Source organism: Neophocaena asiaeorientalis, unplaced genomic scaffold (genome assembly GCF_003031525.2).
Source record: "Neophocaena asiaeorientalis asiaeorientalis breed wild unplaced genomic scaffold, Neophocaena_asiaeorientalis_V1.1 scaffold65, whole genome shotgun sequence".
Taxonomy (NCBI): Eukaryota; Metazoa; Chordata; class Mammalia; order Artiodactyla; family Phocoenidae; genus Neophocaena; species Neophocaena asiaeorientalis.
The window spans coordinates 381,313-402,537 of record NW_020173215.1 but is presented as its reverse complement, the minus strand read 5'-3'; the positions used below and the strand labels follow the sequence as shown (position 1 = coordinate 402,537).

General features: G+C 42.2%; 1 protein-coding gene across 1 annotated transcript in view; it reads left to right on the top strand.

The window, feature by feature from the left end:
• Nucleotides 1-694: 694 nt before the first annotated feature.
• NDNF (neuron derived neurotrophic factor) overlaps nt 695-21,225 on the top strand; it is a 38,049-nt gene continuing 17,518 nt past the window's right edge. The window contains exon 1 of the mRNA XM_024745117.1: nt 695-1,214. The gene's annotated coding sequence lies outside the window, so the exon portion shown is untranslated. The remainder of the gene's footprint in view (nt 1,215-21,225) is intronic.

Here is a 21,225-nt window from a genome sequence, read left to right as displayed (position 1 = left end):
CAGCCTTTTCCTGCGCCCAGGCCAGGTTGCAAATTAGGTAACTTCTTATCATAATTACCTAGTCAGCCTTAATGGCTTCACACACTCCCCTCAGTCTCTCTGGTCCTGCAGGGCCGCTTTTCAATTGTTAAAACAGCTGCTGAGTTTCAAACCCGAGGAGGCTCGGAGTGCGCAGAGGGGGAAGCGCTCCCCGGCTGAAGGCTGTGGTAGGCAGGCGGCCGGGTGAAAAGTGGGACAGGAATGCACAGTTTGCACACTCTGCTTCCGCCTCCAACCTCTCCATTTAGCTCGTCTCCCCACCCCGCCCTCAAATCAACCCGAGTTCCCCCTTATTGTGCACCCAGGTCTCCCAGACAGGGCGATGGTCCCGTTATGCGTCTCTCTGGGTTTCGTAGCTTTGAGGGGGTCTCGGTGGGCCTCCCTCTGCTTCCCCGCGGCTGTCTGGGAGGTACGGAGGGGAGTACGCCTCCCGCGACGCCGCCCGCGAGGGTCCGTTTGGGAGGGGGGGGAGGGTGTGTGTGTGCGTGTGTGTGTACGCGCGCGCGCGCGCGCGCGCGGTGGCGCGCAGCGGGAGGGAGGGAGGAACGGAGCGGGAGGCAGCGGGCAGAGAGGGAGGGGGCGGGCGGGCAGCGGTGGGGCGGGAGGGGGAGCGGCTCCGGGCTTCAGCAGTGACACTCGGGAGAGATCACACACTCCCAGCTCCGAGCCGCGAGAGAGCGGAGCGAACTGAGCCGCTTACACGCCGCCGCCCCGTGCGCCCAGCTCTCCCCGCGCGGCGCTCCAGCCCGGAGCCGGTGCCCAGAGCGGCCGCCCGTGGAGCCCGCGCCGTCTCCTCTCTCAGCTGCAGCATCCTCCCGCCGCCCGGCCCCCGCACTCTCCCTGCCTCTTAAAAGGACCTTCCGCCGCTCCCTCGCTCTGCCCCGGGATCCCCCCAGTTCTGCGCTTCTCCCCGCGCCACTTCGCGGCAACTTCGGCGGCCGCGCGCCGCCAGCCCCCGCCCGCCTTTGAAGTTTGCAGCGCCGGCCGCAAAGTTGGGACACTTCGGCCCATTTCATTTTTCTCCTTTATCCGCTTCCTCCGCCACCCACCTCCCACAAGTCCCTCTGGTTCCTGAGTACTGGTGCTTAGCATCTTGGCCGGAGCCGGGGACGTGGCCCCATCACACCTCGGGAAGGGATATTTCCTCTTCCCCGCAGGAAAACATTTTTTGTAAGGTAAGTTGCGAGAGAAAAACCCCCGACGTCCGACGCCTTAGCCCGCCACCCGAGACCTGGCGCAAGAAGCGTTCGCACCCGAAGGCTCGTCTGGGATGGGGGGTGGAGGCGCGCGTCTCCTCACTTGGTGGGGCCCCGCTAGGTTCTCGGTCACAGCAGGGCGAAGGCGCCGGCTCCCGAGGAGCCGAGGGCGTGAGGGGCGTGGAGCAGGTCTCCCTCAGTTCTCCAGGCTGGCTTCGTGGCTGGGCGGCCCCAGCGGTGCTGGGAGGAGACGCAGAGAGTGCATAGGCCGGGGGCACGGGGTCCGGTGCCCAGGGGGCGGCGGAGTCCGGGGAGCCGCCCCCGAGCCCTTATCCCCGACTCGGCCTGGACACTTTCTTTGCCCGCCCGCCGGGAGGGCTGCTGCCTCCCTCCCCTGGTTCATGCCCTCCGCCGGCCGCTGGAGAAAGCCTGCGGGGCTGGTGGGGTCTTGCAGGGCGCGTCTGCGTGTGAGGCGAAAAGCGAGAAGTCAGGACAGCGCGCGGGGCTCGCCCGCCGGCGGGGCGGCGCAGGTTCCTGGCGGGCGGTCCGGAGCCGTGCAGCCCCCGGGGGCGTTGGGATCTCGCCGGCCTCGCCCGGCGGACCCCCCACCGCTCTGGCTCCTCGTTTGTCCTCTGCGTGGTAGGCGAGCATCGTTAGAGAAACTTCCTGGAGCTCAGCGGGGTGGCCTGGGACCCGATCCTACTTTTACCGGGAAAGCAGAGCGGCCACCGAGGGGACGCTCCTTCCCGCCCCAGATGGAGCGACAGGGCATCCGGCCGTAGCACCGTCTATGAGGGAGTCTGGAGCTATCTTCAGGACTGCAGGCGGGGCAGCTCCGACCCTCAGGAATCCGAACGATTGGCTCTAGGTCCCAGCTGTTCTCTTGGGGGCACTTCGCAAACTGCTGAATTTGGGGTGCTGTTTCGTTTCCTCCTGCGCCCTTCCTACCCCTTCCTTGCTGCACACTCCCGCCCCCAGAGGTCGAGGCGGGAGAATTCCCCGCAGCCCCCAGCCCCCGCTCCGCGCGGGTCGCCAAGGCCCCTGGAGCTCACCGCGGGCACCTCGGCGCTGCCGCTGAGCTGTCCTTCGGGCCAGGTCGCGGTTCCTCTCCCGGTCCCCTTCGGGGCGCTGTCCATCTCCTGCTCTGTAAAAGTAGTTCCCTGAAACCACCAAGACCTTGAGCGGGAAATGAACCTGAGAAAATGTTTCTGGGTTGGTTGGTTTGTGTGTTTTTAACAAAGTTCTTTTTAGCAACTTAGTTGGGTTGTAAATGTTTATTCCTCATCCCTCGATCCCGCTAAATCACGCAAAATACATATGTGTATATATTCATTTCGTTGCTGATCGCTCCGAACACGCTACCCTCTCTTCCCCCCGCACCCCTCCTCCTCCTCCCTCGCTTCCTGAACCCTTTTTCTTTTCTGAAGGAGGGAATCTCCGCACCTCCTCCTCTCTTCCTCCCACCCGATCCCTGAGCGCCTGTGAGAACCAGGGGAGTTATCAATGGAAATAAATAGGACCCCGCTCCATTCTCCGCCCCCTTCAAACAAGTAAAATCCTCCCTGGGCTTGCAGAAGTAGAGATAAAACATCCCTCCCGAGGGAGCGGTTTTGAGGATTTGATGGGATTGAATTGTGTTATTATCCTGAAAGACGTGATGGATGGATGCGAGAGCAAATATGCGTGCAGAGCAGAGGGTACTGAGGGCGATCAGTATTTATTATTACTCATTATCGTTTATTAAGAGTGATAATAAGGCCGTAACCCTGGCTGAAGACTATGTTTATATTTGGTTTTAATTTTACGTCAGTCTCTTATTACAGTGGTTTCAGAAAGTGAAAACACCAAAAGGGTATTAATTCCTCACACTCATGCTGCACATGGAATTAATCAATGTCAAAAAGATACTGTCGTTTTACCAAAGTTTTAACCCATGAACTTTTATAAGGTTGCAGTCTTATAAATGTCCTCATTTGCCTCAATCTGTCTCCTTAAAGTTCAAAAAACTTGGCAACATAATTAATTATGGTCCCAATTCCCATTTTCAATCTAAACCTATATTCACGATTATATTAAACTATCCCATCATTTATCCTTTAAAAGTGACTCTGATGAGTTTAAATTCTTGGATGGGGAGCTGGGAATGAGGGCCCCAGAAGTTAGAGAAATTAATACTATTTCAGATTTCTCTCAAAAATCCTTCACTAATTCCTTAAAAAAAAAAGAAAAAAGAAATTACAAGTTTTTTTCTCTGCACAGTTCTTAACTTCAGTGAATCTACTTAATCTTTACCACACACTGGGAACATAACAGCTTGCAGCTTTGTCTGTATTATTGTTTTCATTTTTATGTCAGGCTGTTTTATTCATTAACCTGTATGTCGAAGTCACAGGCTCAGCGTGACAGTAACACTCTGTTTTAATTAGTAGCTATCATAAAAAAAGAAGCTAGAACTCTGTAATGGGCCTAAATTGGTATGAATTATGTGTGGTTTAAATTACGCATTTATTTCAGCAGAAATGAAACCATGAATATAAAACATCTTTTAATCACTTGCAGATACAGCTTTTATCTCTTTAAAATGTAGCAAAATATATAATTGAAAAATACCCTTGTAAGAATGAGGGAAGCCCCCGCCCTCAGCTTATTTGTCCTGGGTTTATTGAACATCCGTGTGGTGAAGTATGAATGTTAAAGAGTAAAGAATAATAGCATGCTGAGGGAACGCTACATTCGTAGTAGCCACAGTGGGTCAGTCTTCAGATAACTTAATGCAGCAACTCTTTCAGTCGGCTTCATGAGCCTGGTGATTCAGATTTTCGTTTCCTCACTTGGATTTACTGACCAGGATCTCTGTGTGATAGTGGGGGAAATGTGTTGTAAAGCTCCAACAAATTATTTGAAATAAAGGGGGGAAGGGTAGAAATAAAGCGTAAGCTGTCTGTTATCTTCCTATGTTCATTTTCTATTCAGTCTATGTAGAGGTCAGAATTTTTATTTTAAAACCGATTGTGTTTTTGTTGTCATTGTTAGGACAGAACTTATTTTGCATTTTGCTATGATGGATGAGCAGATATTGGAAATGGAACGGTTCTGCCTGAATTAGCAGATAGTATGGGAGTCGTGTGATTCCACATAATTTGCATTGATTGAAATTATTTTAATCCCTCTTCCTTAGTCTTCCCAATGATTATGTGGTTGATTCTAGTAACCAAGCAGGGTTCTCTGACAGTTACTTGTTCGTTGTCTTCTTGTCAGGTGTTGCTTTGGGCACCAGCGCATCCATAGTAGCAGCCTTGTATTAACGAAACTTGCCAGGGTCAGTTGCCATCAGCAAGTCACCAGAAGGAAGGCATTTCCTATGATCTGTACTGGGTCAAAGGCAAGCGTAACCTGCAAGAATCATTCAGAGTATTCATTTGACCTTGAAATGATATCGAATACCTCTAAGTATTTATTTTGGAACGATTATTCTGAAGAATGTAATTTACTCTTCCCCATTGGTTCACAATCATTTAGCAGAAGCAATAGCTTTAAAAGTTACAGTTGAATAGTCAGTCACACCAAGTCTGTGCTTTGAAGACTGTTTTTAAAATTAAAGTCCTCCAGTATTTAAATACCCCATTTAAAAATACTTTGCAATTTAAGTCCTGAATTTAGGCTAAATTCTGCTTTATTTTCCCACTGTATTACAATGCAAATTGACACCTAGGATACACGAAGTTATGTTTCCACATTGTTAATTTCTACCTAGGAAGAAAAGTAAATACTGCTGTTTGTTGTTGTGGTTAAAGAAAAAAAAAAGAGAATCGTATAGTATGACATGGAAAAACAGAATTGCTAATATTTTATTGAATTACACAGTGGTATATTGACCATAAATTCAGTTATATTGCTGGGAAAACCAGCACCCTTTTAGTGTGAATCTGTGTGTGTTTGGTTGTGCGTACAGACTTATGTATCTATTGCCACTTCTGAGATGACACCTGAGATTTGCTGTTCTATATCCCACCAATGCCCAAACCAGTATAGGAAGCAGGTAGTTTCGTGGCTGCTTATTTCCTAAACACGCTTCTTAAACCCAAAGATGCTATATCTGCACCTTTCCCCTTCGTTTTGGTATTTTACCAAAAACTGCAAACCAACAAATCCACACATTTTAGTCTTTTGAAATATTTGGAACATGTGAAATATATAATTTTAATTCACCCCAAATAAAAAAGGCATTGCTTGCTCTGCATTTTAAAAAGTAAGAGTGAAGCATTTGATCAGTATGGAATAAAAGCAAACTAGCAATATATTTCTGCAGACTTTTCCCTTTGGGATGAAGAATCAGATTTGACCACAGAACAGCTGGATATTGGGTCCTGTTACAATGTCAATTTTTTAAAGAACTCATCAAGCTAGATTTGATTTAAAATTAACTTTAAAGTCTGCAGACCTCAAGTTTATAAGTATAGAAACTTCCAAAATTACATGTTATTACTCCTTCAATAAGTTCCGGATCCTTTGGAAACTGATTTATTTTAGTAAGTTGGTGAATAGTTTTTGGTTTTCATTTGTTAATTTTTTCCTGTAGCAAATTTGGACATGACATATATTTAATGTTTCATATATCTCTCTGAAGTATTTATTTTTAGTTTCACTTGTAAAAACTCTGAAATGAATCTTTTCTTTGAAAAAGAAAAATGTAGCAGAATGCATATGGTTATCAAATATCTCTTTAAATTATTCTTTTGAAAGAATTTGCTGCCTTTTATATAGTTATGAGAAAAGAAAAAACATTTTTAGAAGTAACGGGGTTATATAAAGCTTGGAAGGAACACAACAAAAAACATGATTACACATGATTGAAAATCAGTTCATTTGAGTGGGACTCTTACACACTGCCTCTGCAGTGTGGAGACTTTATATATAATAACCAAATAACAAAAAAATCAAGTTATGCACTCGTGTCTGTTTTCTAGTTGGAATGATTTCACACAATAGCACAAGTAGTGGAGACCGACTGAAGTAAATGGTGACTACGTAAGATTTTTGTCTGTTAGTGTTTCTATTCCCTAACATGAAATCAAGGTAAACGCCCTCTTCTTCCAGCTGTGTGATCAAAGAGCATATATTCCACAATCTAAAGACATAGCCAAAAAATATGGGCTATATTCAAATGGGTGTTTTACCAACAACAAAAGATTATCATAAGTACATCTTGTTCGCTGAGGCAGGTCCTTATATACACAGATTTAAGTAAAATATAAGACTGAAATTTATCATTTTCTAAAATAATTCGTAAAAACTGAACCCATAATTAGAAAGATCTGTGAGATGTGACACCTTTTTGATTATTTTTAAAGTTATAGAAACTATGAACAAGTGTTTATATGCAAAGATAGATAATACCATATCTAGACAGTTGACAAAATGATAAACATTGTGGTAGTTACTTGGAGATATTATGTTTAAAAGGGAAAAATCTAATGTAAAAGGGCTTGATTTATTTAGGATTAATTTCTCCAATATAGGTGCCTCTTGGAGTATAGATGGTTACAATTTATAGCACATCGCCGTGAAAAGTAAACCCTAGCAATGCATGTGAACCTAGGAGATGGCTTTGATTACTCTCTTTTGTTCAGGTCATATGTACTCTAAGCCCATAGGCCTTGCCAAGTGTAACATTATGCATTTTATTCCAGTAATAAAATGTGTTTCTGATTAAATTATCAGTCATACCAAACACACACACACGAACATAAATGTACTTGATCCTTCTTGGTTATCTTGTTTAAAATACATTTAAAGGTAAATAATAAATACTAGTATATCTATCATGATTTAAATCTAAATATTGTTCATATGTTGATAGCACTCAGTAAATGTTGTAATTTCATATTAAATTACAGCATTCACTAAAATTCACTGATATTATCAAAAGCTTCAAATAGAGATTGATTCAGAAGTAACTGGATCCTGTAATTGAAGAGATATTTGTTGCCAACAGTGGTGACAGAGATCAGAAACAGCAGTGCTGGCTAAAACACCTGGCAAACGGAGAAGAGACAGCAATCACTTACCTCTTGGCCTCTCCAAGTCTCAGTTCTAGGGCTGATCCTTCAAAATTTGCTAAAATTGCTATGAGGGACTTCCCTGGCGGTCCAGTGGTTAAGACTTCGCCTTCCAATGCAGGGGGGTGCAGGTTCGTTCCCTATTGGGGGAGCTAAGATCCCACATGCCTCAAGGCCAAAAAACCAAAACAAAACAGAAGCAACATTGTAACAAATTCAATAAAGACTTTAAAAATGTTCCACATCAAAAAAATTCTTTAAAAAAATTGCTATGAAAATATATTACTTTTTAATGGAAAAATAAAACTGCCTCTTAAATAGGAGATACAAATTTAACACTCTAACAATTGCAGTAGCAGGATTCGGTACTAGTAGATGAACCAACAGATGGGTCTCCTGAGAGATGGCCTGAGAGGTATTGGGACCCTGCCCCAAATGTCAGTATGGTCTCTCATGGTACTAAAACACCACCTGAAAAAAGATGATTTTTCAAGTAATTTTGTTTTTCAGTGTCCCCTATAAATATGAAAATATCCCCAAGATGGGAAACAGGGTAAGCTGCAATTGGCCAACATCTTCCAAAGATGTTAATGGCTAGATAAAGCCAGATTGAAATGAGGCTAGTTTTAGACAGAATTTTAGAGAGGAATGATGTATATCTTGGGCTCTCTTAGCCTCTCCTTCTGTAGACAACCTACCCTTAGTATGTACCTGTTCTCTTCCTCTGGTAATCAATTCTCAGTTTCTTATACTCTAGTATAAGTTATACTCAGGGCCAGCTTCATGGGCTGCAGTTAGGAGGAACCTCTGTGCTCAGTTGAGTACTCTGCTGTTGTCATCTTGAAATTCTTAATTTATGAACAAGAAATCTTGCATTGTGTCCCACAAATCATGTAAGTCACCTTCATTCTCCTTTGGTGTGAATTTAAGACAGAACCTTAATGTCAAGGAATTGGAAAGGACATTTGAGATTATTTTTGCAAGGTTAGGTCCAGTGAATATTTGATTTAAAAACATGTCTTTAACTAAAATGAGAGAGACAGGATACTTCTTTAAACAATTGAGGTAAAGGTTTCCCATTGCCTCCAAAATTATACTGAGTAGTTATCCAGCTTCCAATAGTGTCAGTCTTGTAAAGCAAAATTCCCTAAAACAGAGTGTCCTTTTCCCCTCATTACAGAACACACGGTGTCTCATTATGATGAAAGGAGAAAATATCAGATGCTTTATTTATATTTACTTTTATGTATAAAGAAGGAAAATGTTTTGTTAATATTATTTTCAATATATCTATTGAAAAAGGCACTCTCAGCATATCAGATGGTCATTGAACAATAAAAACAGAGGTGACAGCTTCTATGACGTAAAAAGACAAAGTAAAAATGACATTCTAATCAGCTTTTACGGGAAGTCAGCCCTCGCCACAGATTAACTAGAAAAAAATTTTAAATATACAATTTCATCCACTATAATTAATTATGATACTTATTCCAGTATAGAATGCCTTAAGTTATTTTATGTAAATGAAATATATCTATATATTTTAATCAGAATTCTAAGAGATTTGGAGACAACCCATTACAGAGCTAGATGTCTTGAGAGGAGGTGGACAGGTAGCTGGAAGAGCCCTCAATTAAATTAGTCACGATTATCTTCAAGGGTATTCTTAGTTATTTGTACAAACATTTCATAAGTCCTCTGTTATCGATAATTAGATATTATACTCCATTATATTCTGAAATTTCAGTATTTTAAGAGTTAAAAAAAGTTATCTAACCTTCTTAATGCTCTCATAATAATGTATATTGTGTTACCTTTTGAAATTTTTATTTGAAATTTTATTAGTTTTCAGTATATTATTAACTGTGTTAAAGTTGTTTCTGTGCTTTGTATTTCACAGAGTGAATGGAAAAGATTCTATTTACTAATAATATTATAGCCCTTGACTGTTTACAAGGTGCTTCCGCATCCATCGTTTTCTTTCATCTTCACAGGAACTCAGTGAGGAAGTTATTATATCCTCTTTCTCCTGAGAAATCTGAGACTCAGTTTCGGAAAAAAGACTTACCGAAACACACACTTTTAAAATAAAGTGATAACTCTTTGATTTCAGAAGGAAAGTTGATAGAAATGTCTAAAATTTTTTAATTTAGATTAATTGCCAAATTAATTTGCAAGGACACAATTTGCTTAGAATTTCTTTAAATATAATGATTCAAAAATATCATTAGTTTAGTCTAAATCCACAAGACTTTAATCGTAAGCTTCTTATGTGCTACATGTTTGTTTGTTTGTTTTGATAATAGTTAACTTACTAGGGAATCTTTTAGGGGTAAATGATTACATTTTCCAGTTTTAAATCATTATTTAAGGTCATGCCTAAACAACTTTTCTTTGAGAATAAACACATTCTAGTTGAAAATAGCACAAAAGTCCAACAAGGATAAATAGAAAAACAATGTCCCACACCTGTCCTTCTAGAAGGTTAAAGACTTTTCTTTTAATAAGGAGAATTTTTGAAAGTGAAATGGGATATCGATTTCTGACTATATGTGTAAGTTCTGGTGTAAACCTGCCCCGCCTCCCCACAATCCCAACCTCTGTTTGCACAGATTCTACCCCAATCACAAAAGGCAAAGTAGTTCATCACTTTGCTTTATTAAATCTACATATAGCCATGGAATCAATTCTTGAAGGCAAATCTCTTTTCCTTTCTTCAGCTCTCCTCTTATGGTCTCACTGACCAAGCCGTCCAACCCTGGGTGTTAAAATGCCCTAAGATACGCTATTGGTTGCATCTGATGTGTATGTGTGTGTGTCTGTGTGTAAGTGTGTGTGTATAACAGACAAAGTCTTTAACATACTTTAGAGACAAGTTGTCTGGGAAAGGAAACAATAAAACACTTTCCTCAGAAAGTGGAGTCTAATAAGAAAATTAGGGATTAAAATTGAGTTATAAGCGTATTAGAGACATATAACCTATGATTTTGACACATATTCCAAGTATATGTGGCAGGTATAGTACTGAAAAATCAATAAGCTACAGAATCCCTTTTAAAATTAGTAGTAATTAATAGTAATTCACACTACAGTTATTTTATTATTCCATTAATAATGTGACATTTTTGAGAGGTAAGATTTCAAGTTAGTTCAGTGCTAAGATTTTTTTAAACAGTAATTTCCCAAAAACTTGGATGAAATTTTATTTTTCAATGGAATAATGAGAGCTATTATAGACATATATGATAAGATATTCCAAATATCCAAAAAGTTTAAAGCCCTTTAAAACACAGTGAGGAATAAGTAAGTTCAGACAATGAAAGTATTTATACACACCCCCATATTAACACTTCAGCCACCAGATTCAGCCTATAATTGAAAAAATGTCTCTACATTTAAAGTTTATTCACACTTACAAAGCAACGACCACAAAGAGGGAGTTTGGAAACATCTTTTTCTCTTGGCAGGTTCCATCTTGTAATGAGCACTGAACACTGTTGACCCCCAACACTCACCAGCTGCAGCCTTTCCTCAATGTTTCCCTTAAAAAGTTTTTAATAAGAATAAAAACCACACCTACCTATACATCTTACTTATCGGGGAGGAAAGGAATGAAATAGTTGTGGGTCTGAATACCCATATTGGGTCAGTATTTTGTGATTTGTCATCTCGCTAATTGTTGCAGGCTTATACGTTTGTATTATTTCATCATAATTTGCTATAAACCCTTTATTAAAAGTGACTGTGAGATCAGTCCACATCGTCTGCCTTTTGACTGTCCTGTTCTTCAGTCATCTCTTAATCCAGGAATAATAATGCAGAACATCTGCAGGGACTGAGCCTAACCCTCAACTCTCTAATCTCAGCGCACGCATCTTAAATCCTTTGCTGGATCTAGTGCCTAAAAAGCTGGCGCACACTCACCTTTGAATCAGTTTTAATCCAGCTTTGTTTTTATTAAACAATACTGATGTCCTCAGATAAGGCATATCAAGGATAACAAAAAGAATATTAAGAGTTTCTACTGTCTGTGTGGTTGTTTTTAAAAACCCAACATCTTGGCCTTTCCTCCGTGTTTCTAGTCAGTCTCTTATTAAGTAGGAACCTAACCTTTTACCTGATAGATGAGGTAAATAAAGGTAGAATAATCTGATGCTGAAACTCCTTCTCGTATCTCATATCTTGTTTTAAGAGCAAGTCAAAACCTGTATCTTTTGCCATTGAATACAATTTTGCAACTCGTTGGGTAGCTGGATTATAGTATTTGTAAATAAATAGAGCCTTCTTTACTTTAAAAGGAGCACTCATGTGAACGATTTTTTAATCTTATAACAATCCTGGGAGTAATTGTCTTCATTTTTTAGATGGGGAAACTGAGACTCAAAGAGATTGAGACTTGCTCAAAGAACGAAAGCCGATAATTGTTTGGTCAAAACTTCTCCAACCCAGATCTTCTTCCTCTCAGTCCAGTGATTGTTTTCTATTTTAAATAGAAATTTAGCAGCCTTTTAACTGTCCCCAAACTTGAATAAATAAATTAATTCATACATAAAAATTACATGACAGGGGGAGAATGGATAAGAATAAAGAACAAACCAAAAATTAAATTCAAGTTTTTGTAAAAATATTCAATCCTGAATTGATAGGAACCCAAGATGTGGGAATAGTCACCTGAGACACTGAGACAGGAGACAGGAGGGTGAGACAGAGAAAGACAGGAGAGAATCTCTAAATTACTAAATTGTCAGGAACCAGTGTCCTTGGAGTATATTACCTCATCTGTCCGAAGACATGGCTCTAAGTTTATAGTTTGTTTTTGGCCTTGGATTTTAAGGCCAAACAGTTTGAAAACTTTAACTTATTTCTTTTTATAAGAACAACATACTCGCATGCCCTCCTTTTTTCTGGAAATAAGAATAATCTAGGGTTAAACCATTTTGACTCTTTAAGGTCCCTGGTATATCTATCTCACTCATCTCTCTTTCGATTACGTTATCGTGAGTACAATTATTTCTAAATCACTGTTTTGATCTTGTCCTGGGCTTTGGCACCGGAGACGCCTTCAAATCCTCTTTGGTAGCAGACAGGCTTTAATGCTGTCATATCAAAACAACTGCCAGGGGAGAGGAAGGAGTAAAGCTTTAGGACCATCAGATATTTGGGAAAATACGGGATTGGGTCCATGGAACCACACCTCTTCCTAGTCTATGATATTTATTATTCTATGGTAATAATAAATAATTTCTTCTTGATAGCATTTATTTACTAGGACTGTATTTGCCAACTCCAGTATGTATCACTATATGAACAAATTAGAAACTTTGGAATAACTTTGAACCTTCTCACAATTTCCCAAATGGTAAATGGTCCACTTGTCCATTATTGGGCTTTAAGATGAACCTAGACATATTCCCCAAAGGGAATAAACCTGCCTGTCATTCTTTTTTTTAATTTAAAGGAGGTAGAGAAAAGAGAAAGCTGTGAAATTGTGTGGATATAATAATAGTTCTCAAGGTAAGAGGAAGAGAGGATGTGGACAACCTCTATTTCACCCATGCTTCTCCCTAAATAGATGTTTAGAATGTTAAACTTTGGTAATGAATGAAAATTAGAAATCAGAAAGTTCAAACAATGAAAATCTTGGAGATGAAAATCAGAGTGCTGATCTTACCGGATTAACAGGATTGGAAGAGTCAGAGCTACTCAAAGTACCGTCCCTGAAATATCAGCACCTGCATCTCCAGGGAGCTTGTTCGAAAGGATGAGTCTCAGGGTCCACCCCAGACCTTTGGAATCAGAGTCTGCATTTTACCAGGGAGGCTGGGTGATTTGTGTGCATAATAAGGTTTCAGAAGCACTAGTCTGTACCACTCCTATTCTCTGATCAGAATGTATCCCAACCAAACATTTTACGTGTTTACAGAAGACAGAGGCCCTCCTGAGTAATGCACTATGTTATTCTTACCAGGACATTCTTGTGTTCTTAAGGACAAAAGAAATGCATCCTTATACGAAGTCCCTGCACTGCCTAGCACACACCATCTGTCTGTGGCAGCCACACCAGCAGATGTCTGTGATGTCCACCTCAAAGATTATTCTTCCCAACTTTTTAGGTTTCACACAGTAACTGTTATAAGTTTAGCGCCCATAAAATTGTCAAAAGCATCCGTAACTTATTTCCTATTTAGCTTGTATTATCTCTTGTGAAGCAGATTCCATAAATCAGCAACAACAGTCAATTTTATTATTTTCATTTCCCTTTATTCGTTACACACTCATGAAACATCATGGGCATCTGCTAGGGGTTGGGTTCCGTGATCAGCATATCACTGTTGTAGAGAGAGAGCATGCCACCCTGGGGGGCGTCAAGAATACGTACAGAGAATTCAAAATGGTTTGCAATAGAAGTATGAGCGTGGAACATTTAGTGCACAACTAAATTTCTCTGTGGCTGTAGATGCTGGAGTCTTGAAGAATGAGTGGGATTTTGCCACCAGAGAGGGGGCAGTGGTATCCTGGCAAAGGAGGTGGCAGCTCCTCCGCGTGCTGGGAATGTGAGCAGAGTGCGGGGAAGTTGTAGGAAGTGAGTTTGTAGAGTGAGGAGGGGCCTAAAGGACCTCGCATGCATGCCCTTCATTCGGTACTTCATGGGAAGCCTCTGACTTTTTTTTTTAAGCAGAAGAGTGAAACGGATTCCATTTATAAAGGGGACGGTACAGCGCTGTGCGGCACGATTGAGCAAAGATGCAGGAAATGAGTGTGAGAACAGTCAGGGGAGATGCAGTAAGTGGACAATCTGAGGCGTTGGCCGTTTGGTTAGAGGAGAGAGAGCAACTTTGAGAGAAGATGCAGCAGGGAGATCGTCACGACTTGATGGGTAACTGGACACGGGGATCAAAATATCAGATAACGCTGAGGTTCTGGTTTAGCTGCTGGCAGGACCGGGCTGCTGAGGTAATACTGATGTGCACTGATTTCAAGGTAGCCCTTCAGCAGCCTCACCAGGAGCTACTGTGCCCTTTCAGACAGCAAACATGGAAACCAAGGCTCAGAGCAGTTCCGCTTACTTCATCTGCCCACAGTGGCAGTGGTACCCAGGGGTTCCAACAGAGGAAGGAACCCAGATTCAGATTGGAGCCTGACTCCTGAGTCTGGCTTGGCGAGGCCAACCTTGAGCCGCTCCACACCGTTGAGGGTTAGGTGCCTGGGAAAGGAAGGAAAATGGGTCTGGAGCTAGCAATCAGCCTCGAGGGTTTGGCCAATAACCACCCCCAACTGCCTTGCACAGTTCAGAACATTTAGGGATTTTTTCTGATGGGAGACATTTCTGATTACCTTCCTCTTCCTATAAGCTTCTTGAAAACAGTATAATTAAGCAAATATTTATTTAGTGCCTATTTGATGCAAGAACTAAAAAAGTCTATGCAGGGGATATAAAGAGTAAAAAAGTAATCTTTGTCTACGGGGCACTTTCTTGAGTAAATTCATGTTATGTAAGCCTCGTGAAGAGCTCTTCTTTAGGGACAAGAAAAAATATAAAAATACCTATAATTCAAGTGAGATAAAGTACAGAAGAATCGAAGTCTCTGGTTTCACCGGAGGACTGTGATTCTGCCTTATCCGCCTCTGATGTCCCCAGGGAACTTACAATAGGCACTTAATAAACACTAGCTCATTTACTGACGGTGTACAGAGAGAGCTCAGATAACAAGCCATCTAAGTAAACACCACCCTGCTGCAATCCTATTAAGAATCTCCCTGGGGAAAGTCAGGCAGCATCCTTCCTCTGTCAGAACACCTCCTGCTTTTTAAACTGCGCCTTCGCCCTTCAGTTTAATAGCTTTATCAGATAAATCCTTATTTTACTGAGTCCCAATCTCCTTCCCTATAATGCCGTGCCAACCACTGAGACTAGCTGGGCTAGCCAGAGGGCTTCAATCCCTCTTTTATCTGCTAAGGGGCCTTAAAAATATTTGGTGTCACCCTTCCTAGCACACCCTGGGTTTAACATTGGCCAGTTGTCCCCCACCTGATGTGATTGTCACGGGCCTCAGTGCCTGTCTTCTGGTCCCCAAGGCTTGCCAGTTTGGAGACAAAGCCTCTTGGTTGCTGAGGGTTGAAGTTAATGCACAGGTGAGGCAGATTCCCAGATGTGAAGCCCAGGAGATGAAATAGGTCCTTCCCCTCTGTCTTCCTCAGTTTCCTCATCTGTAAAAGATCCCTTCTAGTCCCAACATTCTGTGTCTCGCCATGGCTTATTTTCTCCATTCACGTCCCTGCTGAAATGTCCCTTCCTCAGAGAGGTCCTCCCTGACCACTCAGCCTAGAATCGCTCTGTCCCCCCAGCTTGCCCCTCTCTGTGGCTCCCCTCCAGCCTCGTCACCAGTTTCATTTTCGTCATGGTGCTACTGCTCTCTGGAATCGGTATGTGTAGTTATTTACTTATTCATCATCTCTCTCTTACCCGCCGAAGTGTAAGCTTTGCAAGCATGAGAACCTCATGCACACATCTTGTTCACTACTGTATTTCTAGATATCAAGCGGTGCCTGGTACAGAGTAAGTGCCCCAAACTGTTTGTTGGATCAGCCAATGAGATCTGCATTTCCATCATGCTTGCTGTCCTAAAAAAACTTTCTGTTCTCATTGCCTTGTGGATGAGTACCGCTTTTTATTACATCACTAGAAGCTCTGTTATAAAACATTTCTTTGATCAAAACTTATGGAAGATGCAGCCCATGTGTTCAGCAGACATAGCTGGCAGAACTACCAAAGGCAAGTTTTTTTTTTTTAATTTATTTATTTATATTTGGCTATGTTGGGTCTTTGTTGCTGCGCGTGGGCTTTCTCTAGTTGCGGCGAGCGGGGGCTACTCTTCGTTGCGGTGCGCGGGCTTCTCATTGCGATGGCTTCTCTTGTCGCAGAGCACAGGCTCTAGGGGGGCGGGATTCAGTAGTTGTGGCACATGGGCTCAGTAGTTGTGGCTCGTGGGCTCTAGAGTGCAGGCTCAGTAGTTGTGGCACACAGGCTTAGTTGCTCCGCAGCATGTGGGATCTTCCCGGACCAGGGCTCTAACCCGTGTCCCCCGCATTGGCAGGCGGATTCTTAACCACTGTGCCACCAAGGAAGCCCCCAAAGCAAGTTTTAAAACCAGGTTTGTCCTGAGAACAGGAATATCTTTGAACTTGAATAATTTAAGTACCTGATTTTGTTAGTAGCGTAAATAGAACTAAAAAAGCCTTTTAGATTTTGAAGTTCCTTTGAGAAGGTAGTATGTCTGCCCTGAGATAGATGGAAAGGACATAAATAGTCAAGGTTGTTGCTGATGGATGAGTGATGAGATTGATCACTTTTTAGAATCTTTTGTTCCTGCTACAGTATTTTGCTTTTGTCTTTTAGTTTTATCCTTGCTGTCACTAACACACAAAACCAGTAATGGGCTCATTTCAGAAGATGTAGTGATTATTCAGTTTGGCCCATCGGTCAATCAATATTTAGTGAACACTTAATTTGTGTATTACAAAATATCTGAAATGATTGCTAATTTTTCTCCCTTAGACTCTTATCTTTCAGAGCCTGGCGTCTGTCCTGATGACCCTGCCGAGGTCACATCTTTGCTTTCTCTGCTGCCTTTTCCTGCCTGTCGGTGAGCTCACGGCCTGCCTCTCCCTTGCCCACGCCTGTGTCATCAGCCTCCATGTCATATTATCCCTCTGTCTTGGGATTCCTCTCATGGTGCTGCTTGCCAGAAAAGTGCCTGGGAGCCTCTGCTACGTGACATTTGGCAGGTGTGGGTTCATCAGAAAGTTCATAAGTTTTATCTAGCCTATCCACTAGGACATAGCTTATAAAGGGGTCTGATCATATATGCCAAATGGCAATGGTTTCTTGTCAAATTTTCTTCATAACTTCTGTATCTGTCTCTCTTCGTTTCCTGCTCACTTACCACAAACAACCCCTTACCAGAACTTTTGACAAATTAGTTGACCTCATGCATCCTTTCCTTTGAAGCAACTACTGGTGTGTGTGTGTGTGTGTGTGTGTGTGTGTGTGTGTGTGTGTGTGTTGCCTTTCCCCAGTATGTCTCACCACCTTCCCTGTATCCAGTGGATCCCATTTCCCACCCTGACAACTGAACTCCTGCTACTTCCCACCTTGGCCTGCGCTCCTTTATGTTTCTCATAACACGAAGAGAACACCTTCCTCTTTTCTCCTCTTTTCTAATACTTTATCCAGTATAAGAATTAGCTTTTAAAAACTGCATCAAGATGGCCAGCAACTCAAAAATTATTTGATGCCAGCTGGAAATTCTGCTTGACTCGTCTCATTGCCCTCTGTTTTCTTCCATCTCTTCATTACTTAGGTTTTGTCATTTTATTTTACCTGTGTTACTATAATCAAGGTGTTATCTTCGATTCCTCTCTTTTCCTCACTTCTTACCTCCAACTCACCTGCACATTCTGGTGGCCCTGCCTGTAAAACATATTCCCAGTCTCTTCACTACTGTCCATCTCTGCCACGAGGTTTAAGCCATCAGCGTGTCTACCGTGGACAACTGTAGTAGCCTTGCCTTCATCTGATCTTTCTGCTTTTACAGAGATGAGCTTGGTTTTTGCTTTGACAATGATCCCTTCCCTAAAACCCATTTTCTACACAGTAGACAGAGTTACACCGAAAAACCATGGACCGGATCACGGTCCTGGCCTGCTTAAAGGGCTTTCCATCACACTCAGGATAGAATCCTAACTCCTTCATATAGTCTGCACGGCTGTGTGTGATCTGCCCTTTGACCTCCACTCTCCCCTTCACCCACTCTGTTCCACACTGATAGCCTTTCCTCTCCGTAGTGCCCCAGGCGTACTGCCAACTTAGGGCCTTCGCACCTGCTGTTTCTCTGCAGGAATGCTCTTTTCCCTGCCGTTTGTTTCACTGCTTCCTTTCCTTCATATCTCAGAGTAAATGTCATTTTCTCCAAGAAATCTTCCCTAAATATACCATCTAGAGTGGCCCTCACCACACTATCTTTCACACAGGCTTCTTTTAATTCTCTGCATAGCAATGACTACCAGCCAATAGTGCTCTCTGACTTATGCATCTGTGTCTTGCTATCACCCCCATGAGAACATGGATTCATGAGATCATCCCTGGCCCCAGAAGAGGGCCTTGCGTGTAGCAAGGACTCATTACATATATGTTAAGTAACAAAATAGTGAATGAGTGATACAGACATGATTGGACTCTGGTGTCTGGGTTGTGTAACTTTTGTCTTTATGAGTACATTATAAATTCCTAGGATATTTCTTTTGAGCCCTTATGTCACCCAGTTCAGTTTAGAATATGGAGTCAGTGCTTGGAAAATTCTTATTCTCTTGATTTTTAGCTCTTTTGACCATATTTAGTTTTTGGTATCCTAAGAAATCTATGGAGTATCTTACTGAAACGTTCCCTTCTTGAATAAAATAACTGTAAAAATATCAAATCTATAATTCATATTCCATAGTCCCAACCTCCAGGAGGTCTACAACAACTCACCTCCAGTGTTTTAATGATTATTTCCAAGAAAGTAGAATTGGGTTTACTTGCCAGTAGAATTTCACATTAATATTCTTCTGTGGTGTTACCATGGCTGTGGAAACCCTTTCTCAAGGTTAACCTACAACAGTAACCATTCAATACATGAAATGGATGGACATGTTTCCGTAAAGGTAGGTTGATTTTTCTTTACTTCTGTCCTTAACCTGTTATTTCTTATCTTAGAATTAGATACAGAGGAACCCAAGTTGCATTGTGTCCTTGAGGAACTTAGTTTCTGCCCTATGCTACCAGCTTTTGTGAGAAATAGACTGAACTAACCCTAGACTCAGGGGCTCACAGCTACAGGGTACCCTGGAGAACACCTGGGCCAACAAGCCATCAACATGAATAGTTCTCCTACCTGCAGTAGAAGTGTCTTGACTCTCAGTCTGTGATTTTTCCACTGAACCATGCTTCTTGACCTTGGGGGTGGTGGGAGACTTTGTGAGGAAAAGAACAGTGATCTTCGAAAAAGTAGCTTGTCTTGAAGAAATATTTGTCCTTGCCTCTGGACTCTTTCTCTGTGATCTTAGGGACATGATGTGAAATTTTAAGGACCCTCTTCAGAATGCAGTTCCCTGCTGATCTCTCTTTACCTCTGACTAAGAATATTTTCTTCCTTACTTCTTACTAGACCATAAATACCTCAAGAGGAGAGGATGTCTTGTGTTGCTGGCACACCGTTCTGTGTCCAGCACATGGAGGGGGCTCAAATGACATTTGTTTACTGATGCAGTTCTACTTCTCTGCCTCAACTCCCTGACCTCCCCACCTCCATCTCCCTTCCCCAAATCTAGTTCATTCTTCTCCCTTCATCCTACTTCCACTCTGATTCCCATTCTGTCCTCACCAGCTCTTGGTGATTCTTCACTCCAACTCTGTTAAGCACTTACTATCTCAGCTACCCTTTTCCTCCCGGTACGTGTTAGCTTACACTGGAGGGCACTTTTATGCATGATTAATGTCCACTTGACTCGATGGTAAAGAGTGGGATGGTATGGATGTGTATTCAATATTGTACTCTCAGTGTATTTGTGGCGTGTTTCACACGGCAGGGACTCTGCTGGCCGTGCCAATTCACGTTTGAGGCTGATATGTGCTGCTGTTAGATGCTGCTGGTACATTGCCATGTTCCATCTTAGCTAAGTTTCTGTTGAGGACGGCGTGTGTCGTTTATTAACTGCTTTGGAGAACATCGCACAGGAAGTCATTTCCATTTTGTTGCAGATCAACAGGAAATAAGGCTTAGTTGCCAAACTAAAGTAAGAAAAGCAAGCGAGCATATTCCTCCTCCCTTAGGGGCTTTCATTATTCCAGGAGTCATTAGCTTCTCCCAAGACAGTGGAAATGAGCCCAGGTATCTCAATTGCACCTACAGAGGAAATTTGGAGAGGAGGAGGACATTCAGTGTCTTGTTCCAGCTTTATTTTGCATTATCTTCTAAATTGCTTTTGAATTTATCGTATCTTCGAATCACCTAACTAACAGATGCATTTTAAGAGATCTGCTCCTTCCTTTAGTAAAATGAGTGTGGCTTCCTGAATCAAAGACTACTCTCTATCTGTAGTACATTTATTTTGGCCATTTCTATTGTTCATGATTCTTTCCATTGGCATTAATTATGGTAGGAATACAGGGTCACTTCCTTTCAAACCTTATCCTCTTTCAAGCTGTTCTTATTATGTAGGCTTGGCCATCTTTTAAAATTAGAGTGCCCTAGCCTTGGCCCTGCTGTGAACTGCTCACCATGAGGATCAGAGGGAAGGAGATGACAGAATGGAAACTGTATTCAGATCTTTGGCATGTTTTAATTTTACATTGCTTTTTCATACTAATTTAATTTCCTTCCAGAATGAAAGTTGGCAGTCATTTAGAGAAGTAGTAGAGGAGGTTGGAATCATTGCAGCTGAAATGCCTGTGAAGGTCCCTAATCCATAGATTATTGACATAATGAACTCTAAAACCCTTAATAATCATTCCACTCTGTAATGACAGCCTGCATTTAGAGAGCTTTAGCCTATGTGTTCTGTGCCCAAGGCTGGCTCTGCTCTGTTGGGCTATAGGCGTTAGAAATATTGCAGCTCACCCAGCACGGGCAGGAAACCACTCCTTAGCGCAGACCAGAAGCCCTTGACTTCTACCTGCTTCTTTCACCCTTTTCAAATATGGAAACATACCAAACCACAGAATGCTCTATTTCCCTCAAATTTGCAACCATACTAGAGGCTGTTTGTATATTTATAGGAACAACCAACTAATTTCAGTTAACATTTTCATTGTTTGCAAAAGACGGCAGAACAAAACGACTTCTGGGAATTCAGCTTTTTTCATTTTTTTCTGCCTTGAGGAAATCTGTAGG